Source organism: Amblyraja radiata, chromosome 16 (genome assembly GCF_010909765.2).
Source record: "Amblyraja radiata isolate CabotCenter1 chromosome 16, sAmbRad1.1.pri, whole genome shotgun sequence".
Classification (NCBI taxonomy): Eukaryota; Metazoa; Chordata; class Chondrichthyes; order Rajiformes; family Rajidae; genus Amblyraja; species Amblyraja radiata.
Genome location: NC_045971.1, coordinates 42,888,781 through 42,908,047, shown reverse-complemented (window position 1 = coordinate 42,908,047; position 19,267 = coordinate 42,888,781). Strand labels below are relative to the sequence as shown.

The following is a 19,267-nucleotide window of genomic DNA, read 5'->3' as shown; positions in this document are numbered from 1 at the left end:
TCTCTGGATGCTTTCTAGAGGACTCTTAAAGATAGCGGTCAGGGGATATGGGGAGAAGGCAGGAACGGGGTACTGATTGGGGAAGAGCAGCCATGATCATATTGAATGACGGTGCTGACTCGAAGGGCTGAATGGCCTACTCCTGCACCTGTTGTCTATTATCCAGTGAAGGTGATTTCACTTGTTGTTAGACAAAAATGCTGGAGAAACTCAGCGTGTGAGGCAGCATCTATGGAACGAAGGAAATGGTTCTTGAGTCTGAAGAAGGGTCTCGACCCGAATCGTCAACTATTCCTTCGCTCCGTAGATACTGCCTCACCTGCTGAGTTACTCCAGCATTTTGTGTCTACGTTCGATTTTTGAGGGAGAGGGAGAGAGAAAGATAGAGGAGAGGAGAGGGGAGAGAGAGGGATGAATTTGAAAGGAATTGCAGTTTTCACTTTCGAAGCAGATTTGCAAGTTTGACCCCTGCATCTGAAGATGGGGCTCGACCCGAAATGTTGCCTATTTCCTTCGCTCCATAGATGCTGCCTCACCCGCTGAGTTTCTCCGGCATTTGTGTCTACCACCTATTAAATTCAATCGTTAGTTAACTTCAGAGTGGTGGCATTCTTGCGTGCGCGCGTGGAGGGCGTGCGTATGTGTGGGCACACAATACTCCAGGTGTGGTCTCACCAGGGCCCTGTACAACTGCAGAAGGACCTGTTTGCTCCTAGACTCAACTCCTCTTGTTATGAAGGCCAACATGCCCAAACTGCACACAATACTCCAGGTGTGGTCTCACCAGGGCCCTGTACAACTGCAGAAGGACCTCTTTGCTCCTATACTCAACTCTTTCTCTGTTTTCTTTAGTGTCCTTTCCAAATAAAATGAAAACATCTTTTACACTTTGTGGACAACTTGATGTTTGAATTATGTTCTTCAATCAGTTTAGTCCAGTTAGTCTAGAGATACAGCGCGGAAACAGGCCCTTCGGCCCACTGAGTCCGTGCCGGCCAGCAATCGCCCGTTCACACACTAGTTTAGTTTGGAGATACAGCGCAGAAACAGGCCCTTCGGCCCACCGAGTCCGTGCCGGCCAGCAATCGCCCGTTCACACACTAGTTTAGTTTAGAGAGACAGCACAAAATCAGGCCCTTTGGCCCAACGTGTCCTTGCCGACCAGCGATCCACGGACACACACACACACACACACACACACACACACACACACACACACACACGTCAATTAACCTACAAACCTGCACGTCTTTGAATTGTGGGAGGAAAACGGAGTGCCCGGAGAAAACCTACGCAAGTGACGGGGAAAGAACGTGCAAACTCCGCACAGACAGCGGCCGTGGTCAACTCTACCGCTGGGCCACCGTGATGACCAGAGAGGGAGGGAGAAGTGAATACTTCTCTCTCCCTCGTCCCTCTCTCCCTCATCCCTCTCTCCCTCCCTCTCTCTATCTCTCCCTCTATCTCTCCAATACGTCCGGAAAACGTTCTCAAAAGTTCCTCGAATATTTTTCCCCGTTGTCGGGGTCTGAAAACGACCGCTATAGACGGCACTATGTACAGCCTCCCACCCCCCTCCCCCCCCGCCCGCCCGCGGAGATGATCCGCGGCTCCGCATTCGCGAATCGGCCGCTTATTAATTGAGACCGTGGCTTCATTTTACCGCGAGTACCTAAGTCCGGTCGGAGCACTTTTTCCCGGTAAGTTTTCGCAGGCAGCTCCGAGATTAGCTGTTAAAGACATTACTCTACAACAAGCTGGCATTAGTGACAATGTTTAATTTACTGTGTTTTGGATACATATAGTTTAGGCCCTCAATTTCATCAATGGATAAAGTAAGTGAATAAATGAAGTAAGTGAATGAATGAATGAATTTATTCACATAATAAAAGGGTGCAATTAAATTAATTAAACTCCATACAGATAGATTTTCATAAATTCAGATGTTAGATCTTACCTTTTAGTTAGAGTTGGTCCATGGCTGTCTAAATCTTTGTGTTCCAGGACCTCAGCAGGGACTTTACTTTCATAGAAACATAGAAACATAGAAAATAGGTGCAGGATTAGGCTATTCGGCCCTTCGAGCCTGCACCGCCATTCAATATAATCATGGCTGATCATCCAATTCAGTATCCTGTACCTGCCTTCTCTCCATACCCCCTGATCCCTTTAGCCACAAGGGCCACATCTAACTCCCTCTTAAATATAGTCAATGAATTGGCCTCAACTACCTTGTGCGGGAGAGAATTCCAGAGACTCACCACTCTGTGTGAAAAAAGTTTTCCTCATCTCAGTCCTAAAAGATTTCCCCCTTATCCTTAAACTGTGACCCCTTGTTCTGGACATCCCCAACATCGGGAACAATCTTCCTGCATCTAGCCTGTCCAACCCCATAAGAATTTTGTAAGTTTCTATAAGATCCCCCCTCAATCTTCTTAAATTCTATCGAGTACAAACCGAGTCTATCCAGTCTTTCTTCATATGAAAGTCCTGACATCCCAGGAATCAGTCTGGTGAACCTTCTCTGTACTCCCTCTATGGCAAGAATGTCTTTCCTCAGATTAGGAGACCAAAACTGTACGCAATACTCCAGGTGTGGTCTCACCAAGACCCTGTACAACTACAGTAGAACTTCCCTGCTCCTATACTCAAATCCTTTTGCTATGAATGCTAACATACCATTCGTCTTCTTCACTGCCTGCTGCACCTGCATGCCTACTTTTAATGACTGGTGTACCATGACACCCAGGTCTCGTTGCATTTCCCCATTTCCTAATCGGCCACCATTCAGATAATAATCTACTTTCCTGTTTTTGCCACCAAAGTGGATAACATAGAAACATAGAAATTAGGTGCAGGAGTAGGCCATTCGGCCCTTCGAGCCTGCACCGCCATTCAATATGATCATGGCTGATCATCCAACTCAGTATCCCGTACCTGCCTTCTCTCCATACCCTCTGATCCCCTTAGCCACAAGGGCCACATCTAACTCCCTCTTAAATATAGCCAATGAACTGGCCTCGACTACCTTCTGTGGCAGGGAGTTCCAGAGATTCACCACTCTCTATGTGAAAAAAGTTCTTATCTCGGTTTTAAAGGAATTCCCCCTTATTCTTAAGCTGTGACCCCTTGTCCTCGACTTCCCCAACATCGGGAGCAATCTTCCTGCATCTAGCCTGTCCAACCCCTTAAGACCCCACATAACCTCACATTTATCCACATTATACTGCATCTGCCATGCATTTGCCCACTCACCCAGCCTATCCAAGTCACCTTGCAGCCTCCTAGCATCCTCCTCACAGCTAACACTGCCCCCCAGCTTTGTGTCATCCACAAACTTGGAGACGTTGCATTCAATTCCCTCGTCCAAATCATTAATATATATCGTAAATAGCTGGGGTCCCAGAACTGAGCCTTGCGGTACCCCACTAGTCACTGCCTGCCATTGTGAAAAGGACCCGTTTACTCCTACTCTTTGCTTCCTGGCTGCCAGCCAGTTCTCTATCCACATCAATACTGAACCCCCAATACCGTGTGCTTTAAGTTTGTATACTAATCTCTTAATGTGGGACCTTGTCGAAAGCCTTCTGAAAGTCCAGATATAACACATCCACTGGTTCTCCCTTATCCACTCTACTAGTTACATCCTCGAAAAATTCTATAAGATTCGTCAGACATGATTTACCCTTATAAATCCATGCTGACTGTCCAATGATTTCACCACTTTCCAAATGTGCTGCTATCCCATCTTTAATAACTGATTCTAGCAGTTTCCCCACTACCGACGTTAGACTAACTGGTCTGTAATTCCCCGTTTTCTCTCTGCCTCCCTTTTTAAAAAGTGGTGTTACATTAGCTACCCTCCAATCCTCAGGAACTACTCCAGAATCTAAAGAGTTTTGAAAAATTATCATTAATGCATCCACTATTTCTGGGGCTACTTCCTTAAGTACTCTGGGATGCAGCCTATCTGGCCCTGGGGATTTATCGGCCTTTAATCCATTCAATTTACCTAACACCACTTCCCGGCTAACCTGGATTTCACTCAGTTCCTCCATCTCATTTGACCCCCGGTCCCCTGCTATTTCCGGCAGATTATTTATGTCTTCCTTAGTGAAGACGGAACCAAAGAGTTATTCAATTGGTCTGCCATGTTCTTGTTCCCCATGATCAATTCACCCGTTTCTGACTGCAAGGGACCAATATCCTGGCGGGGAAATTCGCAAAGGCTACTGGGGAGACTTTAAACTAGAACGGTTGGGGCGAGGGACTCAAATAGAGAAAGCTAGTAGACAGAATGTATTGTATTGTATATCTTTATTGTTATTTTCCTGAGTACTCACATACCCAGAGGAAACAAAAAAACGTTACTCAAACCAGTGTCCATTCAGTGTGCAGTAAAAAATAAATAGAAGTAAAAATACATATATCATGAACAAGTTTAACACTACTCTCAACTAAACATCAACAGGCGTTCCGATCGGCAGCGTCACGACAGTGGCTCTGTCCAGGTTGATGGTTGGTGCGCAATACTTTGGCAGGGGGCAAAGTCAGTTTATCAGTCTTATCAGTCTTATTGAGGCAGGAAGCAGAAAAGGGAAGCACACGGGCACAAGAGGAGAAAGAAAAAAAAGGAAATAAACAGAATAAGAGGCGGGGGGTTTCTTAAATGTGCATATTTTAATGCTAGGAGCATTGTAAGAAAGGTGGATGAGCTTAGAGTCTGGATAGATACCTGGAAGTATGATGTTGTGGCGATCAGTGAAACATGGTTGCAGGAGGGCTGTGATTGGAAACTAAATATTCCAGGATTTCGTTGCTTCAGGTGTGATAGAATTGGAGGGGCAAGAGGTGGAGGTGTTGCATTACTAGTCAGGGAAGATATTACAGCAGTGCTTTGGCAGGATAGATTGGAGGGCTCATCTAGGGAGGCTATTTGGGTGGAACTGAGAAGTGGGAAAGGGGTAGCAACACTTATAGGGGTGTATTATAGACCGCCAAATGGGGATCGGGAATTGGAAGAGCAAATATGTAAGGAGATAGCAGATATTAGTAGTAAGCACAAAGTAGTGATTGTGGGAGATTTCAACTTTCCACACATAGACTGGGAAACACATTTGGTAAATGGGCTGGATGGTTTGGAGTTTGTAAAATGTGTGCAGGATAGTTTTTTGCAGCAATACATAGAGGTACCTACTAGAGGAGGGGCAGTGTTGGACCTCCTGTTAGGAAATGAGACAGGACAGGTGGCGGAGGTATGCGTTGGGGAGCACTTCGGGTCCAGTGATCACAATACCATTAGTTTCAATATAATTATGGAGAGGGTCAGAACTGGACCTAGGGTTGAGATTTTTGATTGGAGAAAGGCTAACTTTGATGAGATGCGAAATGATTTAAAAGGAGTGAACTGGGACATTTTGTTTTATGGGAAGGATGTAGAAGGGAAATGGAGGGCATTTAAAGGGGAAATTTTAAGAGTACAGAATCTTTATGTTCCTGTTCGGTTGAAAGGAAACAGTAAAAAGTGGAAAGAGCCCTGGTTTTCAAGGGAAATTGGACATCTTGTTCGGAAAAAGAGGGAGATCTACAATAATTATAGGCAGCATGAAGTAAATGACGTGCTTGAGGAGTATAAGGAATGTAAAAAGAATCTTAAAAAAGAAATTAGAAAAGCTAAAAGAAGACATGAGGTTGCTTTGGCAAGTGAGGTGAAAGTAAATCCAAAGGGTTTCTACAGCTATATTAATAGCAAAAGGATAACGAGGGATAACATTTTCCCATTGGAGAGACAGTGTGGACAGCTATCTGCAGAGCCAAAAGAGATGGGGGAGATATTGAACAATTTCTTTTCTTCGGTATTCACCAAGGAGAAGGACATTGAATTATGTGAGGTAAGGGAAACTAGTAGAGTAGCTATGGATACTATGAGTTTCAAAGTAAAAGAAGTACTGACACTTTTGAAAAATATAAAAGTGGATAAGTCTCCAGGTCCTGACAGGATATTCCCTAGGACATTGAGGGAAGTTAGTGTAGAAATAGCCGGGGCTATGACAGAAATATTTCAAATGTCATTAGAAACGGGAATAGTCCCCGAGGATTGGCGTACTGCGCATGTTGTTCCATTGTTTAAAAAGGGTTCTAAGAGTAAACCTAGCAATTATAGACCTGTTAGTTTGACTTCAGTGGTGGGCAAATTAATGGAAAAGATACTTAGAGATAATATATATAAGCATCTGGATAAACAGGGTCTGATTAGAAACAGTCAGCATGGATTTGTGCCTGGAAGGTCATGTTTGACTAATCTTCTTGAAATTTTTGAAGAGGTTACTAGGGAAATTGACGAGGGTAAAGCAGTGGATGTTGTCTATATGGACTTTAGTAAGGCCTTTGACAAGGTTCCTCATGGAAGGTTGGTTAAGAAGGTTCAACTGTTGGGTATAAATGCAGGAGTAGCAAGATGGATTCAACAGTGGCTGAATGGGAGAAGCCAGAGGGTAATGGTGGATGGTTGTTTGTCGGGTTGGAGGCAGGTGACTAGTGGGGTGCCTCAGGGATCGGTGTTGGGTCCTTTGTTGTTTGACATGTACATCAATGATCTGGATGAAGCTGTGGTAAATTGGATTAGTAAGTATGCAGATGATACCAAGATAGTGGATAATGAAGAGGATTTCCAAAGTCTACAGAGTGATTTAGGCCATTTGGAAGAATGGGCTGAAAGATGGCAGATGGAGTTTAATGCTGATAAATGTGAGGTGCTACACCTTGGCAGGACAAATCAAAATAGGACGTACATGGTAAATGGTAGGGAATTGAAGAATACAGTTGAACAGAGGGATCTGGGAATAACCGTGCATAGTTCCTTGAAGGTGGAATCTCATATAGATAGGGTGGTAAAGAAAGCTTTTGGTATTCTAGCCTTTATAAATCAGAGCATTGAGTATAGAAGCTGGGATGTAATGTTAAAATTGTACAAGGCATTGGTGAGACCAAATCTGGAGTATGGTGTACAATTTTGGTCGCCCAATTATAGGAAGGATGTTAACAAAATAGAGAGAGTACAGAGGAGATTTACTAGAATGTTGCCTGGGTTTCAACAACTAAGTTACAGAGAAAGGTTGAATAAGTTAGGTCTTTATTCTCTGGAGTGCAGAAGGTTAAGGGGGGGACATGATAGAGGTCTTTAAAATGATGAGCGGGATAGACAGTTGATGTGGATCATCTTTTCCCTTTGAGAAAAGGGAAGATTCAAACAAGAGGACATGACTTCAGAATTAAGGGACAGAAGTTTAGGGGTAACATGAGGGGGAACTTCTTTACTCAGAGAGTGGTAGCGATGTGGAATGAGCTTCCAGTGGAAGTGGTGGAGGCAGGTTCGTTGGTATCATTTAAAAATAAATTGGATAGGCATATGGATGAGAAGGGAATGGAGGGTTATGGTATGAGTGCAGGCAGGTGGGACTAAGGGAAAAAAGTTGTTCGGCACGGACTTGTAGGGCCGAGATGGCCTGTTTCCGTGCTGTAATTGTTATATGGTTATATGGTTACATTTGTTTTAACTAATCTTTTTATCTTCACATATCTATAAAAGCTTTTGCAGTCAGTTTTTATGTTCCCTGCCAGTTTTCTTTCATAATCTATTTTCCCTTTCCTAATTAAGCCCTTTGTCCTCCTCTTCTGGTCTCTGAATTTCTCCCAGTCCCCTGAGAGGCTGCTTTTTCTGGCTAATTTGTACGCTTCATCTTTTGTTTTGATACTATCCCTGATTTCCCTTGTTATCCACGGATGCACTAGCTTCCCTGATTTATTTTTTTGCCAAACTGGGATGAACAATTGTTGTAGTTCATCCATGCAGTCTTTAAATGCCTTCCATTGCATGACCACCGTCAACCCATTAAGAATCAATCGCCAGTCTATCTTGGCCAATTCACGTCTCATACACTCAAAGTTACTTTTCTTTAAGTTCAGGACCCTTGTTTCTGAAATAACAATGTCACTCTCCATCCTAATGAAGAACTCAACCATATTATGGTCACTCTTGCCCAAGGGGCCACGCACAACAAGACTGCTAACTAACCCTAGGTACACAAAATTACTGGAGAAACTCAGCGGGTGCAGCAGCATCTACGGAGCGAAGGAAATAAGCCTTCCTCATTACTCAATACCCAGTCTAGAATAGCCTGCTCTCTCGTTGGTTCCTCTACATGTTGGTTTAGAAAACTATCCCGCATGCATTCCAAGAAATCCTCTTCCTCAGCACCCTTGCCAATTTGATTCACCCAATCTATATGTAGATTGAAGTCACCCATTATAACTGTTTTACCTTTGTTGCACGCATTTCTAATTTCCTGTTTGATGCCATCCCCAACTTCACTACTACTGTTAGGTGGCCTGTACACAAATCCCACTAGCGTTTTCTGCCCCTTAGTGTTTCGCAGCTTTACCCATATCGATTCCATATCCTCAAAGCTAATGTCCTTCCTTTCTATTGCGTTAATCTGCTCTCTAACCAGCAACGCTACCCCACCTCCTTTCCCTTTCAGTCTATCCCTCCTGAATATTGAATATCCCTGGATGTTCAGCTCCCAGCCTTGGTCACCCTGGAGCCATGTCTCCGTGATCCCAACTATATCATAGTCATTAATAGCTATCTGCACATTCAACTCATCCACCTTATTACGAATGCTCCTTGCATTGAGACACAAAGCCTTCAGGCTTGTTTTTACAACTCTTACACCTTATACTATTATGCTGAAAAGTGGCCCTTTTTGATTTTTGCCCTGGATTTGCCGGCCTGCCACTTTTACTTTTCACCTTGCTACCTATTGCTTCTACCCTCATTTTACACCCCTCTGTCTCTACGCTCACACATTTAAGAAACCCTTTCCCTTTAACTCCATCCTCCACTATCCCATTCGACACCCCACCGCCCAAGGCTTTCTTGCACTTTAATCCACTTCGCAGCACTTTCTTCAGCCTTTTTAATGCTTTTCCCACTAAATACAAATTACCTGCTGCAAGTTTCCACGACATTTATTCCACAGAGCAACAAATCGGAATCTCCAGTAAAACAGGCATCTGTGAAGCCCCCTTAGCCATGTTGTGTGCTAGCCTGAAACAAAGCGCGTGATTGGCCAACTGGCAGACAACTCAATGTTAAACGTGCTTTGATTGGACTAAAAATTACCTGAAAATTTGCCGTTTTTTCTCTAATTTAATAAAAATGTGCAAGTCTTCTTCATATCATGGGGGCTCATGGAGCCGGGGGCTCTGACTTTGACTCTGACATCGGGGGGGAGAGGGAAGTGCAGGGGAGAGATAAGTTTTTTTTGCCTTCCATCACAGCGAGGTGGAGATGCGCTGTGATGGATGTCTGTGCAAATTGTGTTGTGTCTTGGGTCTTTTTTTCTTGTATTTATGACTGCAGAAACAACATTTCACTTGAGCCTCTATGAGGTTCAATTGACAAATAAATTGTATTGTATTGTATTGTATCAAGTTTCAGGGGTGATTTATATAATTTTTTTTACACAATATGTGAAAATTTCATGTAGTTTGGTGACTTGGGTCACGAAACTGCAGAATAAAGCTCCTCGGCCCACAGCCTACCCTGACTGATTGTGTGTCTAGACCAGGAAGGCCACCCATTTCTTCTCTCCAGAGATGCTTCCTGTCCCACTTTACATGGCAAATTACATGAATATTTGCTTCCATCTGAGCTTTTATTGCCACCTTCCAAGGTCGAGCAGGTGATGAATGTCAATTTCCATTAATTAAATATTATCCATGTATGGGATACATTGGATGTGATGTGTTGCTGTGGTCGGGTGTGGGGATTGAACCTGCCGCACTGGGCAGTGTTACGCTGAGTGGCCCCGCCCCCATGCGCTGTCAATCACCGGGCAGCTTCGTCATCGCTCTCCGGAGGCGCGCCCTTTGCGCGTCACGCAGGCGCGGAGACGGTTTGACGGCCGCGCGCGCCGCCACCGGTCACCTGACCCTCCAACCGTCAGCGCACGCTGCGCCCGCCCCTCTGTTCCCATTGGCTACCGGCGGTGTCCGTCACTGGTCTCAGCCAATAGTGGAGGCGGAGCCACAGAGGGGGCGGGAACAATCCGGCGCATGCGTGTTGATGACAGATCTATAGAACAAAAGCATTTCTTTCTCCCTCTGTTATTTAATGCAGAATATCAACATATTGACTCTTTGTGCTGAGAATTGTATTAAAGTCTGCCCGAACTTTCACTATAGTTCAGATCTTAGAGCTGGGGGCTCCCCTTTGTCTCAGGCACAGTCGACGCCTCAATAGACAATAGGTGCAGGAGTTGGCCATTCGGCCCTTCGATACAGCACCGTGGTCATGGCTGATCATCCACAATCAGTTCCCCGTTCCTGCCTTCTCACAATATCCCCTCACTACGCTATTTATAAGAGCCTCATCTAGCTCTCTCTTGAAAGCATCCAGAGAACCTGCCTCCACCGCCCTCTGAGGCAGAGAATTAAACTGTGGCCCCTGGTTCTGGACTCCCCCAACATCGGGAACATGTTTCCTGCCTCTAGCGTGTCCAAACCCTTCACAATCTTATATGTTTCAATGAGAAACCCTCTCATCCTTCTAAACTCCAGAGTGTACAAGCCCAGCTGCTCCATTCTCTCAGCATATGACAGTCCCGCTATCCCGGGAATTAACCTTGTAAACCTTCGCTGCACTCCCTCAATAGCAAGAATGTCCTTCCACAAATTAGGTGACCAAACCTGCACACAATCCTCCAGGTGGGGTCTCACTAGGGCTCTGTACAACTGCAACTGAGGATGCTCCCCAGCTTCTTCCCACAGGCAATAAGACTGATTAACGGACTTTGTCCCCTCCCAAAATATCGCTCACCATCACATCCAGACCCACTGCAGTAAAGCCGCTGTCGATCGGACTGTCTGTTTTTATTATATTGTTAATTTTAGTCCTACTTTCTATGTATTATCCTTTTTGTTTTTATTTATACACTGAATGGAAACCGATTGAGCAACGTTTTTTTCGTTTCCTCTGTGTATGCGAGTACTCAGGGAAATGATATTAAAGGAATACTGATACTGATAAGGACCTCTTTGCTCCTATATTCGATTCATCTTGTTATAAAGGCCAACATGCCATTCGCTTTCGTACTTTCATAGACTGATGTACAAGGACCCCCAGATCCCATTGTACTTCCCCTTTTCCCAACTTGACACCATTTAGATATTAATCTGCCTTCCTGTTTTTGCTACCAAAGTGGATAACCTCACATTTATCTGCATTAAACTTCATCTGCCAAGCATCTGCCCACTCCCCCAACCTGTCCAAGTTACCCTGCATTCTCAAAGCATCCTCCTCACAGTTCACACTGCCACCCAGCTTTGTGTCATCTGCAAATTTGCTAATGTTACTTTAAATCCCTTCATCCAAATCATTGATGTATATTGTAAATAGCTGCGGTCCCAGCACCGAGCCTTGCGGTACCCCACTAGTCACTGCCTGCCATTCTGAAAGGGACTCATTAATCCCCACTCTCTGTTTCCTGGCTGCCAACCAATTTTCTATCCATGTCAGCACTCCACCCCCAATACCATGTACCCTAATTTTACCCACTAATCTCCTACGTGGGACCTTATCAAATGGTCTCTGAAAGTCCAGGCACACTACATCCACTGGCTCTAGTTTGTCCATTTTCTGAGTTACATCCTCAAAAAATCCCAGGAGATTAGTCAAGCATGATTTCCTCTTCGTAAATCCATGCTGACTCGGACCGATCCTGTTACTGCTATCCAAATGTGTGGCTATTTCATCTTTTATAATTGACTCCAGCATCTTCCCCACCACCGATGTCAGGCTAACTGGTCTATAATTCCCCGTTTCTCTCTCCCGCCTTTCTTAAAACGTGGGATAACATTAGCTACCCTCAAATCCACAGGAACTGATCCTGAGTCTATACAACATTGGAAAATTATCACCAATGCACCACGATTTCTAGAGCCACTTCCTTAAGTACCGTGGGATCATCAGGCCCTGGGGGTTTATCAGCCTTCCATCAGTCTATCCAACACTATTTCCTGCCTAATGTGGATTTCCTTCAGTTCCTCTGTCATCCCTGATCCTCTGGCCACTACTATATCAGGAAGATTGTTTGTGTCCTCCTTTGTGAAGATGGATCCAAAATACCTGTTCAACTCATCTGCCATTTCCTTGTTCCCCATAATAAATTCAGGTGTGCAGGTGCAGCAGGCAGTGAAGAAAGCGAATGGTATGTTAGCATTCATAGCAAAGGAATTTGAGTATAAGAGCAGGGAGGTTCTACTGCAGTTGTGCAGGGTCTTGGTGAGACCACACCTGGAGTATTGCGTACAGTTTTGGTCTCCTAATCTGAGGAAAGACATTCTTGCCATAGAGGGAGTACAGAGAAGGTTCACAAGACTGATTCCTGGGATGGCGGGACTTTCATATGAAGAAAGACTGGATAGACTTGGCTTGTACTCACTAGAATTTAGAAGATTGAGGGGGGATCTTATAGAAACTTACAACATTCTTAAGGGGTTGGACAGGCTAGATGCAGGAAGATTATTCCCGATGTTGGGGAAGTCCAGAACAAGGGGTCAGTTTAAGGATAAGGGAGAAGTCTTTTAGGACCGAGATGAGAAAAATATTTTTTACACAGAGAGTGGTGAATCTGTGGAATTCTCTGCCAGTGGAGGCCAGTTCATTGGCTATATTTAAGAGGGAGTTGGATGTGACCCTTGTGGCTAAAGGGATCAGGGGATATGGAGAGAAGGCAGGTACAGGATACTGAGTTGGATGATCAGCCATGATCATATTGAATGGCGGTACAGGCTCGAGGGGCCGAATGGCCTACTCCTGCACCTATTTTCTATGTTTCTATATAGGTTAATTGGCTTCTGTAAATTGTCCCTGGCGTGATTTATGGAATTGGTATGATAGATTGCTGGTCAGTGTGGACTTGGTGGGCGGAAGGGCCTGTTTCCATATGTATTTTTACATATATATCTTAATTTCATTGAACCGTATATGATTGAATATGTGGCATTATTTTCGTCTTGTTTCTATATTCAAAGGGTAAGGTTGAAACGGTCTGAAGAAGGGTTTCGGCCCTAAACGTTGCCTATTTCGGCCCGAAACGTTGCCATAGATGCTGCCGCACCCGCTGAGTTTCTCCAGCAATTTTATCTACCTTCAATTCTCCAGCAGCTGCAGTTCCTTCTTGAACAAGGTTGATTGATTTATTTGTGCAGAACAGTGATGGAAGTCTGACTTTTGCTTTGTTTCTCTGTGTTTTTCTCTATATATATGCAAGACAGCATTAATATAATCTGATTTACATACATGAATATAGTCATTATTGTGCTGCACCTGTTGATCTGTGCCTGGCCTATATTGTTGAATGTAATTAGGAATGAAATTTAGCCTAACCTTATTCATACCTAAATCAATTTAAAGCATAAATGTTGCATTCAAGTGTAAGTTCAAAGACTCGCTACAGTATGCACCAGATTGCACAATTTAAAGCTGAAAAATGCAAAAGCTCCCTACCGTGAGAAGAGGGGGGGGACACCCTCCCATCTGGGGTTGAGACAGTCGGGACCCTCTGCTGCTCTCACCCTGGGGTTGGGACCCCCGGCCTGTGTGGGCCCTGTAGGGGCTGCGACCCCCGGCCCGGCCTGTGTGGGCCCTGTAGGGGCTGGGACCTACCGGCCGGCCTTTGTGGGCCCTGTAGGGGCTGGCACCCCCGGCCTGTGTGGACCCTGTTGGAGTCGGACCCGCGGCCCGGCTTGTGTGGGCTCTGTAGGGGCTGGGACCCCCGGCCCGGCCTGTGTGGGCCCTGTAGGGGCTGGGATCACCGGCCCGGCCTGTGTGGGCCCTGTTTGGGTGGGACCCCCGGCCCGGCCTGTGTGGGCCCTCCGTCCTGTGTGGACCCTGTAGGGGCTGGGACCCGTGGCCCGGCCTGTGTGGGCCCTGTAGGGGCTGGGACATCCGGCCTGTGTGGACCCTGGAGGGGCTGGAACCCCTGGCCTGTGTGGGCCCTGTAGGGCTGGGACCCCCGGCCTGTGTGGGCCCTGTAGGACGGGATAAGCAAGAATCTTTTGGGTACACAAAATTGCTGGAGAAACTCAGCGGGTGCAGCAGCATCTATGGAACGAAGGAAATAGTCGACGTTTCGGGCCGAAACCCTTCCAGACTGAACACAAGAATCTTTTGGGATCAGGTTACTTGTGGCAAAGATACTAGAGCTCCTCTATAACCTTTGATCTTTGGCTTGTGGAAGGCAGGACGTCCATGACGTCATTCCGGGCAAAGATCTTAGAGCAGAGCAAGAAAGGCCACTCCTGCGAAATACAATGGGCTGACGTGTAGTAGCTACGGAGGGGTGCCTGGGCATTTTTCCCCGCCCATTTTAGTAACCGGAGCCTACCTGACCCGACCCGACTCGCAGTGTAATCAATGTTGCGGGGCAACAGTTTTTGTGTGTGATATAGGGTTAGATTCATAATTCTGTCAGTTCATACTTCTTGTCAAGAATAAAATTTGACTGGTAATTGTCTTTTTTAATGTTTTTAAAATCATTTCTTTTTAAATGGCTCGCAAGCAGTGTTTGAGTTGATTTTGTAGTAACCGGAACCGACCCGACTCGCAGGGTAATTGACATTGCGGGAGAAGTTTTTGTGCGTGATATAGGGTTAGATTCATAATTCTGTTAGTTCTTGATAAAGAATAAAATGTTTATAAACACACATACATGAATGTGATATAAATGTATATAATCATATAACACACACAATTATATTTCTTCTGATCCAACGATGAACTTTATTTCAGACTAGACAAGGGACATTGTAAACCTCCCCGCAACTTCACACACATTAGGCCTTATCCCCCCCCCCCGGCACTCCCTCGCCTGCCCCCACACTACAATGTCTCCCCCCCTCCTATGCCCCTCTCCCCGGGCCCCACACTCCCTCTCCCCGGGCCCCACACCCCCTCTCCCCGGGCCCCGCACCCCCTCTCCCCGGGCCCCACACTCCCTCTCCCCGGGCCCCACCCCCTCTCCCCGGGCCCCACACTCCCTCTCCCCGTGCCCCGCACTCCTCATCCCGGGCCCTCCACACCCCCTCTCCCTGGCCCCACACTCCCGCTCCCCGGGCCCCACACTCCTCGCCCCGTGCCCCACACCCCCTCTCCCCGGGCCCACAACCCCCTCATCCTCCGGGCCCCAACACTCCCTCTCCCCGGGCCCCGCAACCCCCTCTCCTCCCGGGCCCCACACTCCCCGGGCCCCACACTCCCTCTCCCCGGGCCCACACCCCCTCTCCCCGGGCCCACACTCTCCCGGCCCACACTGAACATTCCCTCGTCCCCTTGCCCCACACTCCTCTCCCCGGCCCCTCACCCCCTCTCCCACCCCCCCTCTCCCCCCCCCGTGCCCCCACTCCCTCTCCCCGGCCCACACTCCCTCTCCCCCTGGCCCCACACCCCCTCTCCCCACACCCACCTCCTCCCCGGCCCCACCCCCCCTCTCCCCGTCCCCACCCCCCCTCTCCCCATGCCCCACACTCCCTCTCCCCGGGCCCCACATCCCCTCTCCCGGGCCCCACACACACCCACTCTCCCCGGGCCCCACACCCCCTCTCCTCGTTCCCCACACTCCCTCTCCCGGCCCCACACTCCTCTCCCCGGGCCCCACACCCCTCTCCCCGGCCCCCCACCACCCCCTCTCCCTCTCCCCTGCCCACTCCCCCTCTCCCCTGCCCCGCCCCTCCCCCTGGCCCCACATTCCCTCTCCCCGTGCCCCACATTCCCTCTCCCCGGCCCCACACCCCCTCCTCCCCCTACTGGCCCCACACTCCCTCTCCCCGTGCCCCACCCCCTCTCCCCTTTCCCCACACTTCTCCCTGGCCCCACACTCTCCCTCTCCTTTCCCCACCCCCCCTCTCCCCTGTCCCCCCAACTCCCCGGGACCCCCCCTCCCTCTCCCCTGGCCCCCACTGTCCCTTTCCCCGTCCCACTTTCCCCCCCTCTCATCCCTCTCCCCTTTCCCCCCCCGTCTCCCCGGTCCCACCCAGTTTCGCCCCCCCCCCCCTTTCCCCCCCTCTCCTCACTCCCCTTTCCCCCCCCTTACTCCCTCTCCCTTTCCCCGCCCGGCCCCCCCTCTCCCTGTCCCCCCCCCCTCCCCTTTCCCCACACTCCCTCTCCCCGTGCCCCCACCCCCTCTCCCCGGGCCCACACTCCCTGGGCCCCACACTCCCCTCTCCCCTTTCCCCCCACACCCCCTCTCCCCTGGCCCCACACTCCCTCTCCCCGGCCCCCACCCCCCCTCGTCCGCGGGCCCCACACCCCCTCTCCCGCGGGCCCCAACACCCCCTCTCCCCGTCCCCACCCCCCCTCCCGTGCCCCCCCCCTCTCCCCTGGCCCCCACCCCCTCTCCCCTGGCCCCACCCCCCTCGTCCCCGGGACCCCACCCCCTCTCCCCGTGCCCCCACACTCCTCTCCCCCTGCCCCCCCCACCCTCCTCCCCCCCACACTCCCTCTCCCCGGCCCCCCCCCCTCTCCCCGGCCCCACACTCCCTCTCCCCCGTTCCCCACCCCCCTCTCCCCGGCCCCACACCCCCCCCCCCTCCCCCTCCTCCCCCCCCCCCTCTCCCCTTCTCCCCCCCCCCCCCCCCTCACCCCTCTCCCCCCCCCCCTCCCTCTCCCCTCTCCCCTCCCCCCCCCCCCTCTCCCCCCCCCCACACTCCCTCTCCCCGGGCCCCACCTCCCCTCCCCCCCCCCCTCATCCCCGTTTGCCCCACCTCCTCTCTCCCGCCCCCCCCCCCCCCCCCCCTCCCCTTTCCCCCCCACTCCCTCTCCCTCCTTTCCCCGGCCCCACCCCCCCTCCCCCCCCCCCTCTCCCTTTCCCCACACTCCCTCTCCCCCGGTCCCCACACCCCTCTCCCCCCGGCCCCACACCCGCCCCTCTCCCCTTATGCCCCACACCCCCTCTCCCCGCTGCGGAAACAAAGATCCGATCTTTGGCCGGAACAAGATGGCGGTGACTGGTCGCTAAAATGGCCGCTATAATCACCATAAATCCGCCCGTGAGCGGACAACACGTTTGCGTCAGAGTTACCCATCTTGCTCCGCTATAACATCTTTGATTCCGGGTGCGCGCTCGGCTCGTGCCGGTCGTCCAGGCGGGGCGAGCGGATGACAGATGGTCCTCCAGGCGGGGCGGGGCGAGCGGATGACAGATGGTCCTGCAGGCGGGGCGGGGCGAGCGGAGAGTCTACGCTTCACCCGCGGTCTCTGTCTCTGTCTCCGGGGCAACGGGCGGACGGGCTGAGCCGTGAGTCTGGGGCTGGGGGACCGGGGGCGGGTCCAGGCCGCCGCCTCGCACCGGGAGACGTTCACAGTGACCGGGCCTGTGGTTGGCGGAGAGCTCGGGGATGTTGCCGGGCCGGGCCTGATCTAGGGGCTGATGGGTGGGCGGCCCGGCCGGGGGTGGAGGAGTAATGTCGGGGGGGTGGAGGAGTAATGTCGGGGGGGGGGGGGGGTGGAGGAGTAATGTCGGGGGGGTGGAGGAGTAATGTCGAGGTGGGGGGGGGGTGGAGGAGTAATGTCGGGGGGGTGGAGGAGTAATGGGGTGGGGGGGTGGAGGAGTAATGTCGGGGTGGGGGGGGTGGAGGAGTAATGTCGGGGGGGGTGGAGGAGTAATGTCGGGGTGGGGGGGGGGGGAGGAGTAATGTCGGGGGGAGGCGTAATTTCTGGGGGGGTGGTGGAGGAGTAATGTCGGGGGGGTGGAGGAGTAATGTCAGGGGGGGTGGAGGAGTAATGTCGAGGTGTGGGGGGTGGAGGAGTAATGTCGGGGGGTGGAGGAGTAATGGGGTGGGGGGGTGGAGGAGTAATGTCGGGGTGGGGGGGGTGGAGGAGTAATGTCGGGGGGGGTGGAGGAGTAATGTCGGGGTGGGGGGGGGTGGAGGAGTAATGTCGGGGGGGTGGAGGAGTAATGTCGGGGTGGGGGGGGTGGAGGAGTAGTGTCGGGGTGGGGGGGGGGGAGGAGTAATGTCGGGGGGTGGAGGAGTAATGTCGAGGTGGGGGGGGGAGGTGGAGGAGTAGTGTCGGTGTGGGGGGGGGGGGGTGGAGGAGTAATGTCCGGGTGGGGGGGGGGGGGGGGGGGTGGAGGGAGGAGGCCCGTGTTGTCAGATTCCCTAAGAAGACAACATCAAAATTGTTAAAGGTAAACCCAAAGCAATCTTTAATCAAATCGTCAGACAATAAACAATAGGTGCAGGAGGAGGCCATTCGGCCCTTCGAGCCAGCACCGCCATTCAATGTGATCATGGCTGATCATCCACAATCAGTACCCTGTTCCTGCCTTCACCCCATATCCCCTGACTCCGCTATCTTTAAGAGCCCTATCTAGCTATCTCTTGAAAGCATCCAGAGAACCTGCCGCCACCACCCTCTGAGGCAGAGAATGCATCACAACTCTCTGTGTAAAAAAGTGTTTCCTCATCTCTGTTCTCAATGCCTTACCCCTTTATTCTTAAACTGTGGCCCCTGGTTCTGGACTCCCCCGACATCGGGAACATGTTTCCTGCCTCCAGCGTGTCCAAACCGTTAACAATCTTATATGTTTCAATGAGAAACCCTCTCGTCCTTCTAAACTCCAGAGTGTACAAGCCCAGCTGCTCCATTCTCTCAGCATATGACAGTCCTGCCATCCCGGGAATTAACCTTGTAAACCTAAGCTGCACTCCCACAATAGCAAGAATGTCCTTCCTCAAATTAGGGGAACAAAACTGCACACAATACTCCAGGTGTGGTCTCACTAGGGCTCTGTACAACTAGGCTGTAGGCCGAGGAGCTTTATTCTGCAGTTTTGTGACCTAAGTCACCAAACTACATGAAATTTTCACATATTGTGTAAAAAAATCTATATGAATCACCCCTGAAACTCGATATGAAGAAGACTTGCACATTTTTATTAAATTTGAGAAAAACCGGAAAAATGTCGGGAATCTTTTAATCCAATCAAAGCACATTTAACATTGAGTTGTCTGCCAGTTGGCCAATTACGCGCTTTGTTTCAGGCTAGCACACAACATGGCTGAGGGGGCTTCACAGATGCCTGTTTTACTGGAGATTCCGATGTGTTGTTCTGTGGAATAAATGTTGTGGAAACTTGCAGCAGGTTAATTGTATTTAGTGGGAAAAGCATTAAAAAGGCTGAAGAAAGTGCTGCGAAGTGGA

At 49.9% G+C, this 19,267-nt stretch overlaps 1 long non-coding RNA gene across 1 annotated transcript; it reads right to left on the bottom strand.

The window, feature by feature from the left end:
* Positions 1-408: 408 nt before the first annotated feature.
* On the bottom strand, positions 409-15,785 carry LOC116982184. The gene is made up of 3 exons (XR_004414387.1): positions 15,772-15,785; positions 9,432-9,437; positions 409-439 (listed from the first exon to the last, which is right to left on the bottom strand). It is a non-coding gene; the product is annotated as an uncharacterized LOC116982184 (long non-coding RNA).
* Between the last annotated feature and the right edge of the window lie 3,482 nt (positions 15,786-19,267).